Source organism: Amblyomma americanum, chromosome 6, assembly GCF_052857255.1.
Source record: "Amblyomma americanum isolate KBUSLIRL-KWMA chromosome 6, ASM5285725v1, whole genome shotgun sequence".
Taxonomy (NCBI): Eukaryota; Metazoa; Arthropoda; class Arachnida; order Ixodida; family Ixodidae; genus Amblyomma; species Amblyomma americanum.
Window position 1 is genome coordinate 122,525,274 of NC_135502.1, and position 27,186 is coordinate 122,552,459.

Genomic DNA, 27,186 nt, shown 5'->3' on the forward strand with positions numbered 1-27,186 from the left:
TTGGAACGACCGCTTTTCATTTCACCTAGCAAAGCTGCTTTCCCAGAACGCATTTAGTTCAAGGCTTGGATTAATTCATCGGATGCATCGGTCGAGCGGGTGTTAGGTCCGGAATTTTTCTCGACGTCCCCTGCCAAGGTTAGTAACTGATGGATGCCAGCCACTGAGGCTGTCATAAGCAATCGCTAAACAACACTATGGGCTCGGCGGCACAAGCAACGCAGCATGGCTGCTACGCTTTGAAAATAGTGGGTAGCGATAATTTGCCTGCGCAACAAACAGGTGACCCAGGTAATCAAGGGTGGCAATCGCTGCGGTATTTCCAAGCCCATTAAAGAGCCAGTTTATGGTGGTTTAACCTCTCAAATCTACTCAAGCTATCAAAGACGCCGTATTGAAGGACTCTGGAAATTTCGACCGCCTGCAGTTCATTAACGATTACTGACATCGCACAGTATACGGCCCTCAAGAACTTCTCCTCCACATAAATTCGATTACCGCAGCGGGGGTCGAGCTCGTGTTTTTCGAGTCAGCAGCCAAGAGCCATAACCGTGGTGCCACCGCGGTGGCTTCGACTTGTATTTGGGCAATTACCTACCCCGTGTATAGCACAGCGTCCAATTTATTCAAGGCCGCATTCAAGGCTCCTATATCTAAGAGGTCATGCATTCTCTAATTCGCAATCAGAGTTATAATTTAGAATTAGAAATATAAATTAGAACCGTTTCCATCGCTTGAGAACTACAGAAATCGGCAATTTGGGTCCAGTTTCCTTCTTACTGATCAACGCAAGGGTGATGTCGTTGCTATAAAGTGCATTTTGAATTGAGCTCGATTAGAGAATGAGTTAGCTAATAAAGAACGCGTTCCCGTAATTCGCATGCTACAGCCCCATTATTTGCGCTACAAAATTTTTTAACTCTGCCGCTTGCCTTTCTCTATTTGTCGCACAGGCCACTGCACAGGTATTGTGTTGTAATTGCTGATAATCATTTTCCAGATGACTTAGCATTTTGTGACTGAGGCTCGTCGCATATTTGTTGTTATTGTGCTTAGTGTGCACTTTTCCCTAACCTTTACAGGTGCATGTCACGAGCGGCAATATACATAATTTCAGTTCGCACACTGGCCTCGTGCTCATCAGTAATCATAACACACGCTGTAAGTGCAGCAATGATGTAACAGTATTTAATAAGTGAACAAAATGCCCGAGAGGAAGTTAATTTCTTCGCGACCCTTAGTTCGGGCGGAATAATCAGGCAGCTGCCTTTCTTTCGTTCTCCTCTTTGCACATATATAATCGGACGCCTTCAATTGCGCACGTGCTGGTGATAACAATATGATCTGTCCTATTTCCGCCATAAACATTCTTTGTTGCCATAACGAGAGTAATACTGAATTTTTCAATGGCGTGAAGACGTTCATTTGCTTTTGTTTAACAGCTCCTGGAAAGAAATACGACATCCCGAGTACAGTGCAACAGAGATTCGAGTCAAACGTAATATTTATTTTGCCTAATCACAAGGGAAATACAGCAGAAGGTGCTTGCTCGTGCATGGCACTGTACAAATCACCGTGGCGTAGGCCATTCAACGAAGTGCACTTCGACATTCTTCTTTTATGTTAGGAAAAAAAGAGAACTGCAGTAGAGCGACAGCTTTCTGACCATTGAGCTGGACATGCGATTGGTGATAGGGATTCATATGCCCTCCTTTCTATTTTTATCTCTGGGGCGGGAAAAGAAAACCACGCCTTTTATAGCCCCTTCGCAGTGGTCTGTAGCGTTGGGGAACTTGGTGCTTTAATACGCAGGGGGCGTAAACTTCCGTGGCTGTTCGTAAAAGTTGCCTGCGTCGGCTCATAATTTCCTGCACAGGTGTGACTTTTACGATTCACGGCCTGCAAGTGGCTCCGCAGGTTACGACGGTCGTCCAACCAAGATCTTCCCTTCGCTCCCATAACGTGACTCTGGCCAGTTCTGCGGCATCGGCCCCGCACTTTATAAGGTAGCGATGTTTTTGGTGCCCAGTTCAATGCAACGCCATTTCTATTGCCTGCAGAAGCCCTTTAGCTGAAATTTGTGTTTAGAAGCGTGAGTTTAAAGAACTGCGGAACACTACAAACAAACACGCTTACTGGTCTGAACCCAGTATACTCCTATCGAGAGAATATAAAAAGAGTAAATCCACTTACCCTGATGTAGACCTAATCTTAACTATCATTTTTACGCTCAAGACCATCCCAGATTAACAAGAAGTTAGTTTTGTGCACGATGTACACACAGCAGCATGTTTATATTTATTTCACAATAATAAACACAGCGCCGCTGCCCTGGCAGGAGAGGTTACAACAGCAGAGAGTATATTGAGCGCTCAAACATAGCGATATCAGCGTCTTCGGCAGCAGGCGGTGGCAGGCAGTTCCATCGCTAGATGGTGTGTGAAAATAACGATTTTTGAAACAGTGTGGTCCTCGCAACATAGTTTGAAGTTGTTGAGGTTGAGGTGTTGAATGCTACAGGTGGGTTTAGCCTTGCTTTGTCTGCCGGCAATTGCTCCACCGCAGCGTCCCTTCGATATTAACAATGCCGCATCTACCCCGCTAAGCGCACAGTCTCTTATAATAGCACACATTCTCTCCCGCAGTCACCATCTATGCACACAATCAATCCACACAGTTTACATCACAGTCCACTCCAGAGGTCACCATCTATGCACATATTCAGTCACAGTAGAACATAGGCCATTGTAGTGCCACACTCCATGCACACAATCACTCACAGTATAAAGTAGTCCACTCCGGAGGACACCATCTACGAACACATTCAATCACAGTAGGCCATAGCCCGTTCCTGCTGTCACCATTAAAAAAAACGGCCGTGGCTTAGCTTGGTTAAGCCTCGTGATTGCGAAGCAGGGCCAGCCTTGGTGAGAGATTTCTCCTGTCTTTTCTTCGAACGCTCTTGTCTCTGCTGGGGTGTTTCTTCTGCACGCTGTTTTCTTCGCTTTTCGTTTTCCTTCTCTCGGAACGCACGTTACTTCTCGAGCCGCTGCTGCCGATGTTCCGGGGTTTCTTGGACACGCCTCTGCCGTTTAGTCGCGTTCCAGCGTTCTGAACTAGTAGAAGGAGACTCACTGTCGGGCAAACTCATAATTTCTTCCTTTGCTTCTGCTGTTTCCACAGAGGAGGTTGCACGTTGTCGCCAAGCTGCATACTGGGCACGCCGCTTAGAAAGTCGTTCTTCTCGTTCTTCTTCCGTCTCCGTAGCTCGCTGATGCTTCCTCTTTGCATTCTGCCGAGCTGCCTTGTTCGTAGGCACCATAGTAACATCTGGCTGTATGACTGCCTTGACGAGAGGAGCGGAGCTGTTTTATACAGCTGGTGTGACGTCACTCTGACCGTAGCGCCCCTGGCCAGAGGAGCGGGAGTTAGGCCGCCGTTGGTGGCTACCGCCTCGCCTCGCGACGGCGTGAGATGGGGCCCCGTTTTTACACAGCTGGTGCGACGTCACATCGACCGTAGCGCCCCTGGTGAGAGGAGCGGGAGTTAGGCCGCCGTTGGTGGCTACCGCCTCGCCTCGCGACGGCGTGAGATGGGGCCCCGTTTTTACACAGCTGGTGTGACGTCACTCTAGGTCACGTGGTGTGACTTCACGCAGCGAGGTCACGCTAAAGATCAATGGTGCCTACCACCGCCTCGCCACGGAACGGGCTGAAGTGCGACCTAAAGTAGTATTGCTTCGCAATAAAAACAAGATCCGTGTTCTCCAGAAATGTTAAAAGAAGGCGTGCAGCCTCCCTTCTGCATGTCGTGTTTCCACTCGGGTAGACAATGTCCTGCACTGTGCTGTGACGGGTTCCTGTCTTCTTGAATGAAGCGAACATCACATGCCTTTCCGCGTTGTACTCTGGGCAGTACATAATATAATGTTCGATATCCCCGCACACACCACATAAAGAGCAGAGCGGAGACGATGCTATGCCGGTCTTATGCATCCATGCAGGAGTGCGAGCAGAGGCCGTGCGAATTCGATGTAGAAGGGTCGCCTGAGATCTTCTCAGTCCCTTGGTCACACATGGCTTGTGGGACGCACTCCACAGGGTACTAAAGTGATCGAGCACAGTTTTCCTGCAGAGACTTTTCCCATCTTGAGGTACTTTTTTTATGGAATCCTTGAGAGAGGTTTATGGGCGAGACTGTCTGCCACCTCATTACCGTTGACTCCTATGTGAGAGGGCACCCACTGGAAATGTAGAGTAAAGCCTCTGCTGTGCAGATTCTGCACCAAGCGCAGAGAGCTTAGAGATAAGGCGTCAGTAGGGAATCCGCGCTCTAACCTCTGAAGGGCAGATTTTGAATCAGTTAGGATGACAACAGGTTGAGCCGGACAAGACCCTAACTTCCGTAAAGCCGCCTCCATAGCAACACTTTCAGCCGTTGTGGAGGATACGACAGCAGTACAGCGTACGGACCACTTACAGTCCAAAGAAGGAATGTAAAAAGCCGCTGCGCTAGCTTGTTTGACCTTGTCCACAGAACCATACGTGAAAATTTGAAGATGGCAGGCATACTCTGTTTCCAAGTATTCCAGTACAAGCGAACGCGTTGCTGCCAAAGGAGAGCTGCGCTTTCCGCTCACATGGGGAACTGTGAGCTTACAGTCGAGGGTCGGAAAAGACCAGAGGGGTTTCAACTGTTTCCTTTGCCTTCGGACATTAATGCCTAAAGAACTAAGAGTATTGAGTGCCAAGTAAGCCTTCGACTCATATCTCTTGCAGAGCCGCTGGAGAAGGGATCGCCCAGCTACCGTCTCTCCTAAGCGGTCAAGATGCATTAATAGTCTCTGAGAAGCGATAATGCTAAGAGGTTTCGATAGGGACTCATGAAGTACTTCCTTATTCGCAGCCGCCTGGGGAACTCCAATGGCTCTTCTTAGGCACTTTCTGTGGACAACTTCGAGACGCTCAAGTTGTGATGTCGAGGGGGAAATTAAAGGTAATTGATACATTATCTGGCTGACTACCAGCGCTTCATGAAGTTTGACCATTGAAGAAGGATGGTTTCCCCATTGCTCACGTGCAATTCTACGTATCACATTGAGACGAGAAGATATAGATGAAACAATCGCGTGTACAGCTTTCCCCCACTGTAGACGGGAGTCAATAATGACGCCCAGGAAACGCGCGTGGTTGAATTGACGGATGCAAGAGTGACCGAGCTCTATCTTCAACCGCGCTTGACGTCTTCCTACACCTGGAAACAGAAAAAAGCTGGATTTGTCCACTGACAGAGACAACCCCACACCTTGAAGGTAAGCTTGTGCCGAAAGTATAGCCTGTCGAGCTATCAGGGCTAATCGCTTGTGTTGGTAGCCAGTAATCCAAATACAGATGTCGTCAGCATAAAGTGACCTACGCCCTGGCCTGCAGCTTTTTTTCAACGAATCGGGTAGGCCAGCCATTACGGTGTTAAAGAGCGTGGGGGAAAGAACACTTCCTTGAGGAACACCTCGTGATAGAACCCTTTCGGTGCTTAACGTACTCCCTAACCGTACACGAACCGCGCGATCAATTATAAACTTGTAAATGAATCTTAACATATAGACCTGTATGACCATGCCTTGCAAACTGTTTAGAATTGAGCTCTGAAGTACGCTGTCGTAAGCTTTCGCAACATCAAGAAAAATGGCCAAGGTGGAAAGGCCGAAAGCTCTTTGGTGTTCAATGTGACTGATCAAGTCTAAGACGCTATCTTGGTCACTAAGACCTCGGCGGAATCCTGTCATGCAGGATGGCAGTGCCTTGCTGTCCTCAAGCCACCATGATAAGCGTTCATTTACCAGCTTCTCCATCAACTTAGCTACACAGGAGGTCAATGACACTGGGCGATACGAGGCAAGGTCTGTCATGTCTTTGCCAGGCTTCAGTACCGGAACTACACGTGCCACCTTCCATGACGGAGAAACATCGCCAGTCTCCCAAACTCGATTGATGAAGTTGAGGAGCTCCTTTCTGAGTTGCAAGGGCAGATTATTCAGCATTTGATTTGTGATGCCGTCGGGACCTGGTCAACACCGGCGCCGCAGGCCACTGACCGCAGTCTGAAGCTCACGAAGAGTGAACGGGACGTCCATGGTAGACCTGGAGGAAGCAGTTGGTGAATATATATCTATTCCAGAATCAGCGCGTACGAGTGCGTCTGCAAATTCCTCTGCCAAGCACGCAATAGGTTTTTTCTTGCGTATTGCAAGAGCTTCAAAAGGCTTCGAAGGGCGAGATTCTCCAGCAAGGCTGCCAATAACTCGCCATATTCTCGTTGTCGGTGAGAACACAGTCAAACTAACACAGAATGAGGCCCATTGCGACCTGTACAGCTTGTTCGTGTGCCGTCTAATAGCAGAATTCAGCCTATTGAAGGCCCTCTTCAGTTTCCTGTCGTCCTTCTTCCGCACGAGTTGGCGCTCCGCCCTTCTTCTCGCTGCGCAAAGGTTCCTGAGTTTTAAATCCGGTGCCGGAAAATGATCAGGTAACTTGACCGCCGTAGTTGCTGCTAGCTTACTAGAAATCATTTTGTCAACAACATTACCAGAAACACGTTCCAGATGCTTTCTGTACTTGTCCCAGTTGACCACGTTGCTAATTTTAGGACCATGCATATGGAAGTCGGCAGCAAACACAAAAATCGGATAGTGATCACTCCCCATGCGGTCGGGCGCTGTTGACCAACTCACGCGGACTACAGGTGAATGCAATGTCAGGTCTATAGCTGTCGCTGAGGCTGCAGGCCGGAAAAAAGTGGGGCTTCCGTCATTGGCAACACACAGGTCCAAATTGTCAATAACCTCTACAAGTTTGCGACCACGGGAATCCGTGTTCCTGTCACCCCAAACGGCATGATGGGCATTGAAATCACCGCAGATGATTGAGATCACCGCATTGAGATCACCGCAACATAACAGGGGCACTGCTCAGCAATGCTTTAGGCGTTACGATCTTTCGCTGACAAAAGCAAAGATTTCTCTCTTTGCAAACCAGTTTTCTGTTGATAAAATAAATTTAGGAGATTTAATTTCGCTAAATCTCTTCGTTCTTAGAGTGGCTGCAGTCCACGCGGCTTCAGCATGCTAGAAACAGATGACATAGGCGTGCAACATGACATGATAAACTTTGCAGTAAGTCGCTGGATTCCTTACGGCCTAGAAAAATAATTTGGCATTTCAGGGATCCCAATGGATTTCCGCGTACTCGAGGACCTGGCAAACCAAAGTTTGATAATCATGAAGCCTAAGGCTGGAATGCGCACGTTTTAGTTTTCTGCGCGGGAAGCATAACCTTTTATAAGCCTTCTTGCCTATGCACTGATTTTGAATTCACATTTTACAGTAAACCATCAGTCACAAATATTTAACTGAATTAGATCTGTTTCTTATATGTCCCTTTATGCCCTCATTAAAATTTACGCTATTATTTTTTGTTATGATTGTACCAGAACAGTGTGGAACGAGAAAGAATCGGCTGCGCCTCAATGCGACCAATCGAGATAACTCTGGTCGCATGTTGCATCATAAGAAAAAGCGATAAAGCCGCGTGCCAGCAGTTTTCATATTTGAACAGGCTTTCCGGCGCCGGAGCAGCCGTATGTACTCTTACCATAGGGACAGTACCTCCTTGAAGATGCTGCCATCCTCGAGTATTCAAATACGGAGTATTTCGTTCCGCAATACTCCCTAATTTCTTTATTTGCGCTTTTCAGGTCAACCCAATCAGTTACACTAAGCCACCTGTCGGGGCTCGACACACAGCTTTTCAAGCCCGCGCTCGTTAACTCTACACGCTCCACACCCCAGGAGTCCTTTCATTTCATTTCATTTCATTTCATTTCTTTATTCCAGTTTTTCGCGCAATACAAAACACTGTGGACGTCGAGAAAAAAGCAGTGTTCCATCACTGCTTCACAAGCCTCGCTGCCTTTGAGTGTTGGCAGCAGCACATGCTGCACGAATAGATACATAGACATTGACTGACGTATTAGCATTCAGGAGTAGAAAATTGAAACACTGGGTACAAAATAACTCGGCAGAACAGCAACATTAAGACGAACGCGTCATATATTGATAATATCAGTTGCCATTGTAAAAATAAAGAAATGAGTGTACATTCTTATACTATCACAAAAAGCACTTCGAGCATGGTGCTTTCTAGACAAAACAATAGTTTTGTTAACAGTGCAGTTAGATATGCAGGTTGCGAATTGTAGACAATGACATGGTACTAAATTCATTAGACAAAGATGCGCTTTGAAACCGAGGCAACTTAGACCCGAGCATCATGAAACAATACTTGGTTCTGATTGGTGGGTTTACATAGGGGCCACAGCTTCTATCATCATAAGAAGATTGGCGAGGTGTAAGTGTAACACTATTAGAAAAGTAGGTGTCATGTTTGGTATTGTCCGCTTATAAAATGATGCAAACCTGTAATTAAGCAAGTGTCTCACGGACACAATCTTGTTCTCACGGAAAATTGGCATTATCGGTGAATCATCATGTAAATTGGCAACAGCTCGCAGCATTCTTTTTTGTGTCACAGTCGTATTTCCCCGCACAATAAAACAGTAACTTAAAGACGAATAAAAAAAACGAGAACTACAGATTCATCCTGACCTCCAAGGATATAAAATTTTTAAGGCGATAGACAATTCCAATAGATCGATGAAGGGTAAGAGGGACAGCGTCTACATGGGCATCCCATGCTATTGTCGATGTAAACAGAATGCCAAGAGATTTGAATCTATCTACGTATCTGACAGTTTCATGACCTAAATAAATTGAGGGCGGATTTAGCATGTGCTTTCCCTTGAGGTAGAAAAGTAATGCAGCAGTTTTTTTCTTACTTTTAGAGCATTTTTGAGTGACCATGATTCTAAGGCAGATAAAGCTTGGTTTGTAGTTTCAGTAAGTGATTTGATGTTATCAGAGCTAAAGAAAAGGCTAGTGTCGTGCGCGTATATGATGTAAGTCGCTTTGTCGTACAATTTAGAAATATCGTTTGCATATAAGTGGAAGAGCAAGGGACCCAGAATACCACCCTGAGGTGCGCCTTTTGTTATGTTTAGTATGTCGGAGCAGTAGCAGTCAATTTGTACGTACTGAGATCTCGAGCCTAGATATGGTATAATAAGATTCAGCGGTGGACCGCACTTGCCATAATGTTCCAGTTTTGCGAAAAGGATACGAAGGTTAACGTTACCGAAAGCTTTGGTGAAGCCGACAAGAATACCAAGCGCGAGTAACTTTTTTCTAAAGCAGTTAAGCACGTTTTCCTTCTGTGCAAGTAGGGCGCCTTCTTTCTATCTGTTAGATGTGAATTCGTATTGATAATCGGTTAATAATGAATACTTATTAATAAATTTTCGCAACCTTAGTAGAACTTTTTTCCAAACCTCTTGAAAATTACGGGAGGACCGATATAGGCATGTAACTGAAAAGGACATTTCATCGCCTTTCTTATAAATTACTACCGTCTTTGCCAGTTTCATATCGGCAGGAAGGACGCCTGTCTGAAGTGCTAAGATATAAATGTGCGTCAAACAATGCACTATTTCGGGAAGGTTGTATTTAACAGGCCTGTTCTGGATGTTATTAGCGTCGAAGCTATGTATGTTCTTAAAGTTATTGTAAACGAAATATACCTCTGGTTCGAAAGTTGGCTAAAAAAAAACAGATTCTGAGTTTTTTTGCACACAAGAAACGATATGTACCAGTCGGAGCACTCTAACTGTGACCAACGTCTGATTCAATGAACGATTTATCGAAGGCATTAGTGAGATGTATTCCTGAGATAATACAACCGTTGATTTCGAGACTTGTTATGAACTGGCTGCATATTTCTTTGTTTAAGAGTGTATTCATTTCCCTTCACTTTTCTCTAGGGTTTTAGCAAGGCTATATGCAAACAGATCTGCATAGTATTCATTTCTAGCAGTCTTGATTTCTTTATTTACTTTAATATGAAAAGAATTATACCATGCAAGCAGTTGAGTAGATTTGGTTCGTATAAAATCTGCGTATAGTTTCTATTTTTTACTAACAAGACGAATAAGTCGGAAAGTCATCCATGTTTTGCGTGCCTTTGAACACGGTGTGACCGCCATTATAGCGAAACAGTCATTATATATCGGAGTAAGATGTCCGAGAAATTTTTAATAGCCAATGTCGGGGGAAGCATCACTGTACACGGAAATCTAATCTACGTGAGAAGTTCGGTCTTTGAATTCTTCAAGACTATTCTGAGTGACAAGCTGCCCTAGAATGGCACAGGTAGGCTGCGTACAAGAAACCTTTGCGATGAATGAATAGAGAGGCAGATGATCACTAATGTCAGCCGCAATGCGCCTCATAAAAGCACTATTCAGATCATTTGTAATGATAAGATCCAGTACAGAGGAGCAAGTGGCTGTGATACGGGCCGGCTGGTTAATTATGCTTCGAAAGCTGTAGCTTTCTAAGATAGTTACCATTTGTAGCTGTGGAGGTTCAGAGCTACGTATGTCGATATTGAAATCGCCGGCTATGTAGGACCGGTACTTTTGAGATCAGAAAAAAAGAAAGCTCGCGCTCGAAACTATCAAAGAAATTGGCTTTGTTTCCCTGCGGCGGGCGATACACGACATAGAACGTCAGGCGGCGTAACCGCAGAGTAAGCATTTCTATATCACTGCTTGAAATGCAACGACTGGATAGTTCTTCACACATGTTGCAGGTTCTTATAAAGACAGTGACACCACTGATACGTTTTCGCTGCGATTTAGAAAATATGAACCATACCTATACCGTTATACCGTCAATGCCATACTGATACCATGTTTCCTATAGGGAAACAATATCAAAAATACTAGGGAAGCCTGCCCCACACACGTGTCTGCTCCTTTGTAGACATTGTGGCGGAGTAGAAGGCAATGAACTGCGCAGTGGCGCGGACAGGAGCGCACGTGCCAGGCCGTCAGCCATTAAAATAATGCCATCACAATCCTTCATGTTCTGTCTTCTTCGGCTTGCCGTTACCTAACATTTCGTGGAAGTGCGCAGTGCTTTCTTCATCCCGGTCCGGCAGCTACGGAGTGATAATGATAGTTCAATCAATCAATCAATCAGGTTTATTTCACATCAAGGATGTGGGGAGCGGGGACAAAAAGCCTATAGAGGCTTGACGGAGGTCCCCGCCCCCTACAGCAACTACATTGTGCACAAAAACCCACAATCACACAACGGTACATTATATGTTATGCCTGTGACATATTTAAAACAAAAGCACATTGCATCGAAAATAAAACACGTTCAGGGCATCAAAAAACACATAACCATCAAACATATCACGTAAAGAGGGAAGGCATAAAAGCAGGCTGAGTTAGTACACTAAAGAAAGAAACTATATGCTGTTACTCTTCACTAATTACAGTTTTTCACAAATTGTTTAAAATGGACGGGATATTATAGGACAGCATTTGTCTGCCGTAGTTAGTTCGCGTTCGCGGTAAATACCAGTTGTCTCCGATGCGCGTATTGTAGGGGCGTTCTCTGCATGTTAGTCGAGACAAATCAGCGAGAAATGCAGTTCCTTGATTAATATTTGATGTGTACTTTTTGCGGAGCATGACAGAGTACAATTGCACAATAGGTACAATGTGTAATGCCTCAAAGACAGGTTTGGTGTGTACATCATTTGGGATGTTAATTGCACGAACTGCTTTTTTCTGTAGTGCATGGAGTTTTGTAATATTGGAGACAGTGGTTGTACCCCAGACTAAGAAACAATAAGTTATAACACTGGTGAACAAAGAGTCGTACAAAAGTTTTTTTATGCATTGTGGAAAGTAGTACCGAAACTTGGACAGGATACCTACTACTCTTGAAATTTTGGCAACTGTATTATCAACATGAACATCCCAAGATAAGTTCTCGTGGAATGTGACACCAAGGCTTTTAACGGAAGAGGAGACGTGTATTTTTGATGAACCGATCGATAACGTTAACTCAGAAACAGACTTATTACGGGGTCTAAAAAGCACAGCTTTTGTTTTGCTTATATTGATATTCAGCGAATTGGAAAGTGACCAGTGGTGTAGCGAACGTAGGCACCTCGTAGCATTTACTTCCAGACTCGATACACATGGTGCCCTGAAAAATAGGCTGGTGTCATCAGCGTAGATAACAAAAGTTGTGTTAGGGTCAATGTTTACAATATCATTAATGTAGAGATTAAAAAGTAGCGGTCCGAGTATGCTCCCCTGGGGTACGCCGGCAGCAATATGCTTGGGGTCAGATAGTGTGTTATCAATCACAACCTGCTGAAAACGGGCCTCTAAATATGATTTAATGATACTATAAAAACAACCTCGGAAGCCATATCTGTCTAGTTTTAGTAATAAGGTTTCGTGATTTACGCGATCGAAAGCTTTAGAAAAATCTATAAAAATGCCTAGTGTTAGTTCTTTGTGTTCGAAAGATTCTAAAATCAGCTCCTTCTGTGTAAGAAGAGCGGTCTCAGTGGAGTGTAATTTCCTAAATCCATGCTGACTGAGTGTGATCAACTTATGCTTTTCGCAAAAACCTAGAATCCTGCTATGTAACAGCTTTTCTAAACATTTGGAAAATAACGGGAGTATAGATATCGGACGGTAATTAGATAAATTGTTAGTATCCCCTCCTTTATGAATTACGATGACCCTTGCAGTTTGCATCCTACTAGGAAAGGTGCCCTGGGCGAAACAGCAGTTAAAGACATGGTCTAAGATAGGACAAAGGACATCAATTGCATGTTTGAACGGTAGGATCTGGAACCCATCCACGTCCTTCGACTTGCTATTTTTGAGGCTATTAAAGCATCGCATAATCTCGTTTTGGTCTGTTGGAGCCAGGAAAGCGGTAAACGAGTTTGATTGACCAAGATATCTCATGCAGGTAGGGTCATGAATAGTATGCGCAACAGACACAAAGAAATCGTTAAAAGAATCAGCCAGCTTTTTTCCTGATAACGTCTCATCATCTATCATGACTTCCAGTTCATTAATGCTCTTGGATGGGTTAATAATGGTATTAAGTTGTTTTCATACCTTATCACTTCGCTTCAGAACATCCTTTTTGAATAGATTATGGAAGTACTCTTTCTTTGCCTGACGCAGAAATGATGTCACCTTGTTTCTGTATGCCTTAAATATAAGAAAGTCATCAGTGCTTCTATTCTTAATGAAACAATTATAAAGGTAGTTTTTGTGTTTTATCATCTTTAAGCATTCTTTGTTTATCCATGGCTTACGAGCACTCTGTGGTTTTCTGGTGCTTCGATATGGGAAGCATTCAATATATACCGGTTTTATGATGCTTATAAATATATCATATGCTTTGTCAGGATCTGTAACCTCATAAACTGGACTCCAGTCTATTTGCTAAAGTCTAGACCGAAAGCGTGTCAAGGTATCCTTATTCACTAACTGTCGCAGTTGCGGAGTAGTTTTATTGGACTTTGTTATACGACTATCTATGAAGTAAAAAATCGGTAGGTGATCACTAACCTGGCCAGAGATAACGCCAGACACGATTGACTTGTCATGCAAATTTGTAATGAAAGCATCTATTGAAGTTGCAGTCGATGTGGACAGGCGTGTTGGATCAATGATGGCATTAATGAAACCGTTACAGTCTAACAGGTTATTTATTTGACGCTGCTGAGTTGAGGGTGTAGAAAAGTCTATGTTGATGTCGCCGCCAAGGACTAAGTAAGATCTGTTTTCTGCTATCCATGTTAAAAAAGTGTCAAGAAATGAAAGAAAGTTTGGTATGCTACCACATGGAGGTCTGTACAAAACAGAAAAAATGTTCTGCCCAGCCTTTAGAGAAAGTATTTCAAAATCTTCACATGATTTAGTAAAGTCAGGAAGAACTGAACACCGAACGGATTCCTGTGCAGCTATCATTACTCCACCGCCTTTTTTGTTTGGGCGGTTTAGCACGTATGAGTTATAATGCGGCATGATAAGGGCTTCATGATCAGTTCGGTACCAGGTCTCAGTGAAAAATATTATGTCAAACTCGAAATCAAACAAGCCAAGAAATGCGATTATTTCATCCTCTTTACTGCGCAGAGATTGTGCGTTAAGATGAAAGAATGACGTTACTTTTTTGTTTTTTGCAAAAAGGCTATTGATATCTGCAGGTAGAAAGAACTGGGAAGCCATGCCTAATCAAAAGGGAAATCTCAGTAGGCGCACGAAATCTTTAGACTATCTTTTCCAGGTCATTGACGCAATCGATCCGGACCACAGACGAAGTTACATCCTTCTTAGCAAAGATGCGGCCATTCCTCGTCCACGCAAACTTCCATTGCTTATCTTTCTTACGAGCAACAGTGAGTCCCATCAGCTTCTTGAGTGAAGGGCACAGGTGCTCATTTATATAGACAGGATTTGCATCTTCATCAGGGTGCCCAAGATCGCTTGTGGTAATTCTTTGTTTTCTGGCTCTTTCAAGGAAGGCGTCGCGTTTTGAGCGTTTCTGAAACTGTAGCACTATGTTCTGGCACGAAGAGGTTTTAGTAGGCACACGGTGGCACACTTCAATGTCGTCGGATGTCACGGGTACATTCAAAACCTCCCCGATCCTCTCAATAACCTCAGGAAGGTTTTCCTTCTCGGTTACCGGCAGGCCAGTGATCTCTACGTTTCGGTTCCTGGAATATTGTTCCAAGCTGTTGAGCCTTAGTTCACAGTCAGACACTTGACTTTGTAGCGCATTACGGTCAGAGGTCAACGCGGCATTTTCAGCCCTTAAGGATTTGTTTTCTGCCTTCAGCGCAGCACACTCATTGACCATGTCATCGTATTGCTTGCTACAGTAATCTATACTCTGTGAAACTTCTCGCAGCTCCTTCCTCAAGTCACGTTCAAGAACGCTTCGCAATGCCGCAATGTCCTTCGCAAGTTCTTTCCTTAATTCATCCCGTAATTTCTCAAGTTCGCTAGGCATAGTTCACAGCAGATGACGAGAAAAAAAGAAAAAAGAAAACAATGCACACTTGGAAGCACCAATGAAAAATACACTACTCTCGCGCTAAGATGGTTTACGATTGTACAAAGAAATACGTGCAGAGCATGAAACTATTTGGCAGCAGTGCAAACATGCAAAAACCACGGACAGAGTGCCTAGAAAGATTCAGCTTACCTGCAAAGTGCAGGAAACGTTAGTGACTGTGTCAAGATGTGCACTGCTGCCAAACTACGGTGCCGTACGACGTGCTGCAGCTATTTAACGGTGATCCAGGTGGCGGGTCAGCAGTTGGCGCAGGCGCAGGAGCTACCGATAGGTCCGCGATCCTTCAGGGCGGTGATCTGGCGCGTGTCAGATCTGGCGCGTGTCCGGTTACGGCGAACAGCTGATCCCGGGAACTTGGGTCGATGAAATGCCGGATTTGTAGCTGCAAAGTGCAGGAAACGTTAGTGACTGTGTCAAGATGTGCACTGATAATGATAGCTACTCGGTAGTGACAGTGATGATGACAGCCATGATGACAGTGATAGTGATAGTTGGTGATAGCGATGATGACAGTAATGATGATGATGATAGAGATGCGAAAAAAGGACGTGGGTTCGAGTCGCACAAACTTCGTGGGTTAGAGTTCTGTGAAGGCCGCGGGTTCGAGTCCCGGGAAGGTTTTTCGGACGTCTCAATAGCCATGAACGGTGACATAGTTTGCCCGTCTAGGATACAGACGTCGCAATAGCCATGGTCGTCGACATAGTTAAGCCTAATCCCCATTACATAAAAATGAAAAAAGGAGGGACAAAGAGAGGAAACGGAAAGGCTTTCGCATTTCCGCTCTTAAGCAGACTCAAGTGCAATCCTCTAAGTTCTTTTGTAGGTGGACACCATCGCCACGTACCTGAAAGTGCGGCTATGACAGACAGATGTGCGCTGCATGCGTAGGCATTTACAAAAATGCTGCAGGAAGGCGGCACTTGAGCATAGGCCGCTAGCGTACATTGGGGAAATTGGCATTGAAGATATGAAAAAGTTGAAGACGCCCATAACTGGCTCCCTGGGTCAGTGGAGGCCTCAGTCGAGCTTTCAGGTTCGTGGCGGTTGTGTCCATGTGCAAAAAACTGCTCTCGCAGAATATTTCGTGCTTAGCAATTCGAAACCACCATAGGCGACGCAAACATTCCGACGTGCTGACACGTCACATTATACAGAACCGCAGCGTTAAGGTCGCACTAAAATGTGTGTGAATTTGCTGCACATCGAGACTTATGTTCGCTTGTTGTATAACAGAAGACAACGCATCGATCTAAAACTGTTATATTGTTATCGCAGTTGCCAACGGACCTCTCTGTGCACAGGCGAATTGAATGTGGGCGGCACTACAAATTAACCTTATATTGTAAGATTTGATTGTGTTACCTTTAAGTTTCAGGCTGCTGGGTCAACTCGCATTCGTGCGTAATTAATATTAATATATAGACATAGGTTTGCTGTCTAGTACGTGGATCCAGTGCTGCTGCGGGAGGTGATGTTAGCTGTCGCGGCAGCAGAGATGGATCACCGTGGCTGTCATTCTGTGTTCTCATAATGACTGCATAAGACAGGCAGAAAAGCTGTTTTCTCTAAGCGGTAAGCGGCTCTAAAAGCACACGTGTTAAATTCGCTAATTTTGACTGCGAACCTCTAAAAATGTTCTGTGTACAAAAATCCAGTGCTTCGTTTTGTGCCGAGTGCTGTGACCACTAGCTTTTCTCCGGAATGTAATTCCTTAAATTTGCGACAAATGTTTCATTGATACAGTGAAATGTGGTCACTACGATCCCCAGATTAACGATTGGTCATGGTTGACGAATATTTCTGAGATCCTGCTCTAAGCGAATTTCGAAATAGCGATTTTTTTTGGCGACCATCCAAGCGATTGGCTATCATTTTTTAAACTTTTTCTTTGGTGTCATGAACACTCCTATACTACGAATTTTGTAATTCTGAACCAATATGTTTATAAAGTTTGGTTTTACTCTCCTCGGCAAGCCACGTCACAAGCTATAGCAAGAGAGCAGACGACAAGAGCACGAAGCGAACACCTCGCTTCTGCAACAGAGCAGAGGCCAAGAAAGACTGGAACGGCTGCTTGCAATCGGTTGGATGTAGCGTCTGCTTGAAATCGATGGTAGTGACAGATCGTTTTTACGATTAGTAGGAAGTTTGCTGTTCGACTGGTGGGTATCCTGTGAGGCATTGTATCCTTAAACAATTCAAATCTTACCTTTAGGAACAGAAGTAAGATCTGCCGCACTTTGTAGTGAGTAAATTCGTTGCAAGGTTAGCAAATCAACGACATGTTCATGTACATGTTGCGCACAGAACAACTCCAGTTTTTGCGATAAGTGCAGAAGACGAAAGCATACTATTATGGTCATTTCAAAACAAAACTGGTTGTTTTGCTGAGGCCAGTCTAAACCACCTGTTCTACAATGCGACCAACCGAGTCCAGAGTCCGCGGCTACTAATGATTGCTGGCTAGCAACCACCATAGTTGTTCGTGAGATTTTGTACGTCTGCACTGCGATCGCTTTCTCAATGGCATTGCTTCTTAACAGAACGAACTGTTCGCAGATGACAACTAAATTTGCTGAAATACTCCTGTCAAGTGGAATTCATTACACAAAAGCTAATACGCTCGTGAAAAAAGGGGGATTCTGCAAGGAACTGCTGTGCGATGAGCCATGAAACGAAGCAGCGGCGAAACTGGCATCCCAACTGGAGCCGTCATACACTGGTATCGACACATAATAACTCCGGCCAAAGCTCACCAATACCCCCCCCCCCCCTAATTTCAACAGTGAGTAAAAGCTTTATCACAACCAAAATTTCATGTGCAATTTGAAAACTGTTCGCTCTGCTAACACTGCTCTGTTTTGAGCCATGTATAACGATGAATTAAAGCCGCAATGTGAGGCTGTGCCATAAAATAACTTTTATGAGTTTGTAGTTCCTTGACTGAGTGTAATTTGTCAACAGTTTACTCTATCACGTACAGCTATGTTTTGTACATTTTATTTTTGGCAGCGGCGACAGTACTTTGGCTGGCAGCGGCGGCAGCTACTGACCAGCTCCGGCTCAAGCGTTTCGTGTATCAAGTTGCAGAACGTACCACCCGCTGGCCAAGTCATCAAGATTACAGCTGACCACGGGACTGAATACAGATCGCCTTCATTCGGACATGAAGACCTGCGTCACTGAGAAGCCAAAGCGGTCCGCGAGGTTCAGCCCTACTTAAGCAAGAGACAAGCACATAGCGTCTTCACTGGCAGCGCCGACAGCCACCAAGCAGCTTCTTTTCAAGCGTATCTTGTATCAGCTAGCCGTTGTTCAATATAGTTACCAGCTGTTGCTGCTGTTTTTGACGTTCCTGCTGGCACAGATTGACGTGTGTGCTACTTAATGTTGCTGTCCTGCTAATGTGCCTGATGTAGTTAAACTTGTAAATAATGTGCGAAACGTTATGCAAGCCATATGTCGTTAGATAATCCACAAAAGAATACCGGGAGGCAGAAGCTAGCCTTGATTTCTTTAGCAAAATTTCGATGACGTGACCAAAAAAATGAAAGTGATCAAAGAAAACAATGCAAGGAACGTTTAGCTGTACATTGAACACGCGGTCGTGAGGAAGCAGGTGCTCGAGCATAAAAAAAACAACAACAAAGCTTCACCGATACAAAAGGAGTTGAAAACTGGAAATCTAACGCATTCCAGCTTCAGAAAATGAAAATCTTCCTATCGTCCTTGAAACCATAGGCACAGTTGCTGGAGAAGCTATCAACAGCTGTGATTTAGCAGGATGCGTTGTTGGGCAAGTTGGTTCATTGCAATAGGAAACATTGGTTGCGCTTTCTAGACAATCACATGTAAGAAGACAGGCGCAAACTAACAAGTGAAGTTTATTCCAGAAAAAACACTTCTATATCATACCATACCAGCGCAGGCGCATCAGGGTATCAGCAACGTAACAAAAGAACACCCCAAAATCAGAAAAAAACCAAAGGCGTGGCTCACCTAAACATACTATCAAGAAAACGTGCCTCCCTATTGTAAAGTATGACCGATGTGTCACTGATGCATGCTTGTCCCTTCTTTTTTATATAATATGACTCAAGAAGTTCACGTGCTTTTTCATTACTGCACTTGCGCAGGATCTTAACTTGGTGGAGCAGGGGCCTGAATTTATGTTCTAAGCAGTGCATGGGTAAATGACGTTGCTCCTGGTTTTTAATTGATCTTTCGTGTTCTCGGATTCGCACGTTCAAACATCGGCCCGTCTGGCCTCTGTAGGTTTTTGCCGCATGTCAGGGAAATCTGATAAACAACGCCAACTTGGCAATCTAAATAGCGGTTCTTGTGTTTCACGCCACAGCCAACTTGCTTCGTTTCTGGCGTGAAGTCTCCCAATGCGGGCGCAAAGGTGACTCAGCTTGCAGGGAGTCGAGAAAACGAGTTTGACACCATGCTTGGTTGCTATCTTCTTCAGATTATGTGCAGTTCTGTGAACATATGGAATTACAACTGGCTTTGAAGCTTTGTTGGCAACATCAGAGTTTACTTTTTGGGGAGCTTTTAGCCTCTTTACGAGCGTTTCAACCACTGCCAGCACAACCACATCGGGGAAGCCAGCCTCTTTCAGCCTGGAAATTTGCATGTCGAAGCTAGCCTGCATGGCATGCGTACATGACTTCTTCAAAGATTGCTCAATAATCTATTTAGCAATGACCCTTTTGGTGATTTTAGAGTGGGCTGAATCATATGGTAATAGTTGTTTTTGTGTGCGAGGGCAGAAACAGCTACAAACGTGCTCTTTTCCAAAGGTAAGTTTGAGGTAAAGGAACTGCAGAGTGTTATTAACAGGGAGCTCATGTGTAAAGGTTAGACCTAAGACATTATTCTCAAAGAGATTTAAAATGTCTGAAATGGCATCGTCATACATACAATCATTTCGTACTTTCAGCAGCACAAGAAAATCGTCAACATACCTGAAAACGTGTGCTACTTTGTCTTTGTCAAGTACACCATACACGGTGCGGTCAATACTCGATAAAAAGATATTGCATAAAACTAGTGCCACGCACGACCCAATGCACACTCCCTGTCGCTGCAAAAAGGTTTGGTTGTCAAAGGTGATAAAAGTGGCACTGAGATAGAATTCAAAAAGATCCAGGAAACTGTCTACCGAAATGCCTGCTGAGTTTCGGAAATCAATGACATCATTAGCTTCAATGCAGCTACGTACTGATTCAAAAAGTGGCTGGTGAGGTATGGAGTAGAATAAATCTTTTACATCAACTGAGAGCCCAAATCCGATTGAGTCAACTGTCTGCAGAAGCGGAAAAACATCTTCTGAATTCTTCGTGGCAAAAGGATCATCAATATGCAACATGTTCAAATGCTTCTGCAGAAAGATACTAATTTCGTGTTGCCATGTGCCTTTCTCGCTAACAATGGCTCTGAAGGGTACATCAGCCTTGTGCGTTTTAGCGGAAAAAAACACAGACAGGCTGTCGTTCTTGCTGTTGTTAACAACATGAGACAGTTTGGCTAGCTCTAGCTTATCGCATAAAGAGATTGCGGCTTGCTTTACGCGAGAACGCTTCACGGGTACCTTTTTAAAGTTCTTGAGCACAGCTGCAGTTGCTTTTTCGTTGAAAAGTCTGGAGGGCAGAACTACGAATCCACCTTCTTTGTCAGATTCAATCAGCTGGAGGCCATTCCTTACGAAGAAGTCGTAAACAAAGCTTGTTGGGTCTTTCTTGCAAACAGTCTTGTTCACTGATTTTTCCAAGCTGTCGACGCCGTCCAATAGGCACCTTTCCTCGTCTTCCGGACCTGCTTTCCTTGATAATTGGCGATTCATGGCTAGCCATTCATGGGGTGCCAATGTTGGTTCGAAGCAAAATTTCGGGCCTTTCCGAAGTAGTGACGACACTTTGTCTGGGACCGCAGCTCCAACCAGACACACCAGGTTACCTCGCTGGTGTTTGCTCTTTTTTTCCAAGCGGGGAAGTACCAGGTTGAGAGTTTGCCTCCAGTAGAATTCCGTAGTCTGAGCCGTCTGTCGCCTTATACCTTGCCATTTGATTGTGGCTAACCAATGAGGATCCCTGGAAAAGCACAGGGCTCGAAGCATGTCCTGGTACAAGCGGACTTGACGCCATAGTTCCGATCGCATGATCTTGCAGACGCGTTTCGCATGTCCTACTGAAGGTTTTAGGTGTCCATACAGGTCATTGACTTCATCCGGGATGTGGCCTTTCTTGAGGTATAGGCCCACAAGTCTTTCACGGCAGGAAGTGCTGATGACACCCGACATGACCGCTGATACTTGGCACGATGAAGGAAAAACACGAGAGGAAGAGCCCGATGTAGAAGAAATGAAGTTTAGCAGGATGCGTTGTTGCGGCTCGCGTAAAGCAAGCCGCAATCTCTTTATGCGATAAGTTAGAGCTAGCCAAACTGTCTAATGTTGTTAACAACAGCAAGAACGACAGCCTGTCTGTGTTTATTTCCGCTAAAACGCACAAGGCTGATGTACCCTTCAGAGCCATTGTTAGCGAGAAAGGCACAAGGCAACACGAAATAAGTATCTTTCTGCAGAAGCATTTGAACATGTTGCATATTGATGATCCTTTTGCCAAGAAAAATTCAGAAGATGTTTTTTCGCTTCTGCAGACAGTTAACTCGATCGGATTTGGGCTCTCAGTTGATGTAGAAGATTTCTTCTACTCCATACCTCACCAGCCACTTTTTGAATCAGTACGTAGCTGCATTGAAGCTAATGATGTCATTGATTTCCAAAACTCAGCATGCATTTCGGTAGACAGTTTCCTGGATCTTTTCGAATTCTATCTCAGTGCCACTTTTATCACCTTTGACAACCGAACCTTTTTGCAGCGACAGGGAGTGTGCATTGGGTCGTGCGTGGCACCAGTTTTATGCAATATCTTTTTATCGAGTATTTACCACACCGTGTATGGTGTACTTGACAAAGACAAAGTAGCACACGTTTTCAGGTATGGTGACGATTTTCTTGTGCTGCTAAAAGTACGAAATGATTGTATGTATGACGATGCCATTGCAGACATTTTAAATCTTTGAGAATAATGCCTTAGGTTTAACCTTTACACATGAGTTCCCTGTTAATAACACTCTGCAGTTCCTTGACCTCAAACTTACCTTTGGAAAAGAGCACGTTTGTAGCTGTTTTTGCCCTCGCACACAAAAACAACTATTACCATATGATTCAGCCTACTCTAAAATCACCAAAAGGGCCATTGCTAAACAGATTATTGAGCAATCTTTGAAGAAGTCATATACGCATGCCATGCAGGCTAGCTTCGACATGCAAATTTCCAGGCTGAAAGAGGCTGGCTTCCCCGATGTAGTTGTGCTGGCAGTGGTTGAAACGCTCGAAAAGAGGTTAAAATCGCCCCAAAAAGTAAACTCTGATGTTTCCAACAAAGCTTCAAAGCCAGTTGTAATTCTATATGTTCACAGAACTGCACATAATCTGCAGAAGATAGCAACCAAGCATGGTGTCAAACTCGTTTTCTCGACTCCCTGCAAGCTGAGTCGCCTTTGCGCCCGCATTGGGAGACTTCACGCCAGAAACGAAGCAAGTTGGCTGTGGCGTGAAACACAAGAACCGCTATTTAGATTGCCAAGTTGGCGTTGTTTATCACATTCCCCTGACATGCCGCAAAACCTGCATAGTCCAGACGGGCCGATGTTTGAACTTGCGAATCCGAGAACACGAAAGATCAATTAAAAACCAGGAGCAACGTCATTTATCCATGCACTGCTTAGAACATAAATGCAGGCCCCTGCTCCACCAAGTTAAGATCCTGCGCAAGTGCAGTAATGAAAAAGCACGTGAACTTCTTGAGTCATATTATATAAAAAAGAAGGGACAAGCATGCATCAGTGACACATCAGTCATACTTTACAATAGGGAGGCACGTTTTCTTGATAGTATGTTTAGGTGAGCCACGCCTTTGGTTTTTTGTGATTTTGGGTTGTTCTTTTGTTACGTTGCTGATACCCTGATGCGCCTGCGCTGGTATGGTATGATATAGAAGTGTTTTTTCTGGAATAAACCTCAGTTGTTAGTTTGCGCCTGTCCTGTCTTCTTACATGTTATTGTCTAGAAAGCGCAACCAATGTTTCCTATAGCTGTGATTCGAAAGCCACCCACAGAGTGCCTAGGAAAAATTTTATTGAGACGAACATCATTTTTCAGCTTTGCAGCCGCCCAAGACAGGACGCTGTTTTTCAAATGCGCCGAAAAAACGCATCACACCACTGATCATGGATTTGAGTATTTTTCTTCCGTCTTTATCAATGACCACTTGTTTCCAGAACAAAAGAAGCTTTTGGGGATGACTGCTCTAATCAGAAAGAAATGAAGTGGAAATTTCGTGGACAACCAGCAGCAAAATATTTTCAAGAAAGACTGACAGTGCAGGCGTACTGCACGTCACGAGAGTAAGCGATATCCACATCAACTGATTTCTGATATCAGATGATGGCGTTTTTCCTCGGTGATGAACAACGCCTATTTAACACCAGCCGAAGAAGGGGCTTTGCGCAAGAATAATCGTGTTAATCTTTCTTTCACACATCAACGCACAGTCGGCATTAATATGTTGTTCTTGAACCCCTGGTCTACACAACGTATTTTTTCAATACACGTGCCGTAGGATAGGTGGTATTATGGGAATGGCGAAAAATGAGATAAGTTATCATCTGGTATCGCGTTACACCTTTCTTAGTTCCAATTATGAAGTATTTACTATCCATTCAAATTATTACTGTATTTTGTACTTTATGCGGACCCCCTGGAGGCTGCACACCAAACTTCATTACTTTATCGATTTATCGATGTATGAGTAAACGACAATGGTTATGAACTCGTACTAGCAGGAAGTTTGAAATATGATATCATCAAAGTTCATGCGCCTCAGGTTGAACTTTGCAGAATACTAAAGACAAATGGATTTCCAACGTTATACACAGCCCAACTCGCGTCCAGAATCTCTCCTAGATGTTAAATAATGTTTTCATAATAAACATTCATAGCTCAAAGCTTATATGGGGTGTCGTAAGCACACATATAAGTGATCAGTTGGCAATATTCTTAATAACCACTCACTCGACTCACAGGCTGGAAGCACAAGGGGACATTCCCGTAAGAGAGACAATCTCTCAGTCTGGATGCACTTCGTAGCGGTATAGCAAAGACTGACTGGTAAACAATTTTGAGAATAAAGGACCAGGTGGCCGCTTACAGCTGCTTTCGCGCAAAATTTATGAGTGTTTACGATGAACATTTCTGTATAAATCATTCCTTCTCGCAGAGCAGAAAATCATAGATCACAACGGACTGCATAAAAAAATTCACAGGATAAGTAAATTTTAAGTGTTTTAAAGATTAAAAACAATAAAACATTACAAAATTCAAAACGAAAAAAACATGATAAACAACATCGAGCAGAACGCCATCGGAAAGCTTGTACCGAGTGTAACACAGGCCGGTACCAAGTGCCCTTGGGGATGAAAACCTGTACCTGCCACGTACGATGCAGTTGCTCAAACGAGTCATCCACCACTGCGGTAAACACGATCAAGGGAGCGATAATTCTTAAGCCGCCACTTGAGCGCGGTCACAGAGCTCCAGAGAAAAACCCGCGCAACTTTCTCGATCTGTGCAACTTTAAAAGAAAGAAAATTCTTCCTAGTACATGACTGGACCCAGCATCACCGCGTGTCTGGGCCAGCCATTCAGTGAAGTAAGGTAACTATAGTGGCTAACAAGGCAAATTTTGATGCATTTGCGAAGATTTTTAGTAAAATATGGTGATTTTCACCGCAGGTATAAGGTCGGCTGCCTGTGACTAATTACTCTCTCAATCAAAGCTGATTTCTAATTCCTATATTATTAACAGCCTAGTGGGACGAGTTGAACCTTCATTATCTTGCTCTTGTGGCGATGGCGCTGCTATAAGTAGCACAACGCAGAGCACTTTTAGTAGAAAGCGAAAGAGTATATTTCAACACAAGCGGCATAACATGGCTTAACTGAATGTACTAGAAGATATACAGCCTAGTTTCGTGGCCAAATTGTTCCTTTCCTCTGCGTGCGCCTGGTAACATCACTCTTGGGCACGAGGACTTTGCCGTTCGTTCGCGACACGACAGGTCCTATTACTATCGTTCAAGGAAACGGAAACAAAAGTACGAAACGCGGACCGAAATTTGCTCTCGTGTTTCGCTGCGAGGTGTTTTGCGGCGAGGCCGGTCTAATACCGCTGAGCGTGACCTGTCAGCGCCGGCGGTTTCATTAGTACTCGCCTAGGAAGTGCTCCGATAATGAACGCTACCAGAATGAGTGGCGGACGTAATTTTAGTCCACTGGAACCTAATGACGTGAGTCGGGGGGGAAAGAGGATGGAAATCTTGCAAAGCTGGATGCGTCGTCTGCGCTGTCGCTACTTTGTTCGGAAATTTTCCGGGAACGGTAGCTCATCAAAGAGGAGACGCTGCGTCACTTGGCACAGAGCTTACAGGATGGGGTGTACGAAGCTCGTTTTGTCAACAGCCACTTCTCTGTAAATAATTATCAGCCTTGCAAGCGAAGCTGCAGCAATTTTGTAGAGGAACAAGCGACAAAATGAGCCTGAAATGATGTGGACAGAAGGCTAACCAGAACACAAAGCGATGGAATATCATTGGTAGAACATTCACATTGCTATACTAATAGCATACGGCAGAATTTTTACTGATGGCGTTTTGAAGCAACGTCAACCAGAACTTGTCGGAAGTAAACTGATATTAATGCGTAAGCACTTCTCCACAAGTCCAATGCCGAGCAAGCAGCCTGTCCTGCCTTGTGTGCATTGTCTTGGTCCCGAGAGATTGCGTGGCAAGATCAACATGGGTCGCACAATGCGTGCCGGTGCGTGTGGTATAATTGCAAAATGAGCATGGAAAAGAGGAGTGTGGCCCATACGCGATTTATCGAACATATTGCTGTTTCGTGCAAAATGTGGCTGTTTTTTTTTTGTCATGTGCTTCCGCTGCAGTTTTTGCTAACCGTTAAGTAAAGATGGCTCGACTATAACTGCGTTCTTCAAGATGAGAATGTGATGGTTTCGTTTGGTTTTATGAGGTTTAACGTCCCAAAGCGACTCACGCTATGAGGGGCGCTGCAGGGAAGGGCTCTGGATAGTTTCCACCTCCTGGGGTTTTCTACCCTCCACTGAAATCGCACAGTACATGGGACTCTAGCTTTTTGAGGAATCCCTGCGGCCGGGATCGAACTCGCGTCTTTTGGATCAGCAGCCGAGCCCTATAACCACTGAGCCACAGCGGCGATTTGAAATGTGATAGAGCCCTGTGTCTGTTGGCGCACAGTGCTGCCCCGCTGCCGAGACCGTGGCAATGTTCATTGGATGCTTCCCGTCGCCGTGTCGGCGCCGTCTTCTTTCCTCGTCGTCGCCGCTGCCATGGACGTGTGGTCTCGCTGTTCAGCCGAGTACGGGAATACTTCAATGGACGTCCGTTGCAATGGACGTTGCGTCCAATGCACGGCGCCGCGGCGATTACTGGCAGTTCAGAGCATCGCTTCACCCTCAGGCTGTATAACAACCATATATACTTGCACCAACGAAATGAAATTGCGCAGATCCTTTACGCACATCACGCTCCTCACCCCCATAACGTTTCGAAAAGCATCGTTTACATTTAGCCGCACGCTCAGGTGCTAATTTCTCAGACGCAAGCCTTCTTCAACCATTAACCGTGACCTTCGCATGGATAACCACCGTGCTGCTGCTCATTAGCAGCGTTATTAGATTATTCTCTTAACTTCTTCGTACTATAGCGTACTTCGATTACAAAATGTCACAATTTCGGAAGAAGAAAACATCCCATCAAATGTGCTTACTTACCGCGCAGCAGAGCAAGAGAGAGGGGACTAAAAATGTTGCCGTTCATTCCGTCATTCGTGTCTTTGCTACCAAGGGCAAAACGTTTAGCCCCTGATATCTGCACAGGGTTGCCTCGTTCCGCAGCTAGTCTTTTTCGTTGTCCAAACTGCGGTTTCTAAC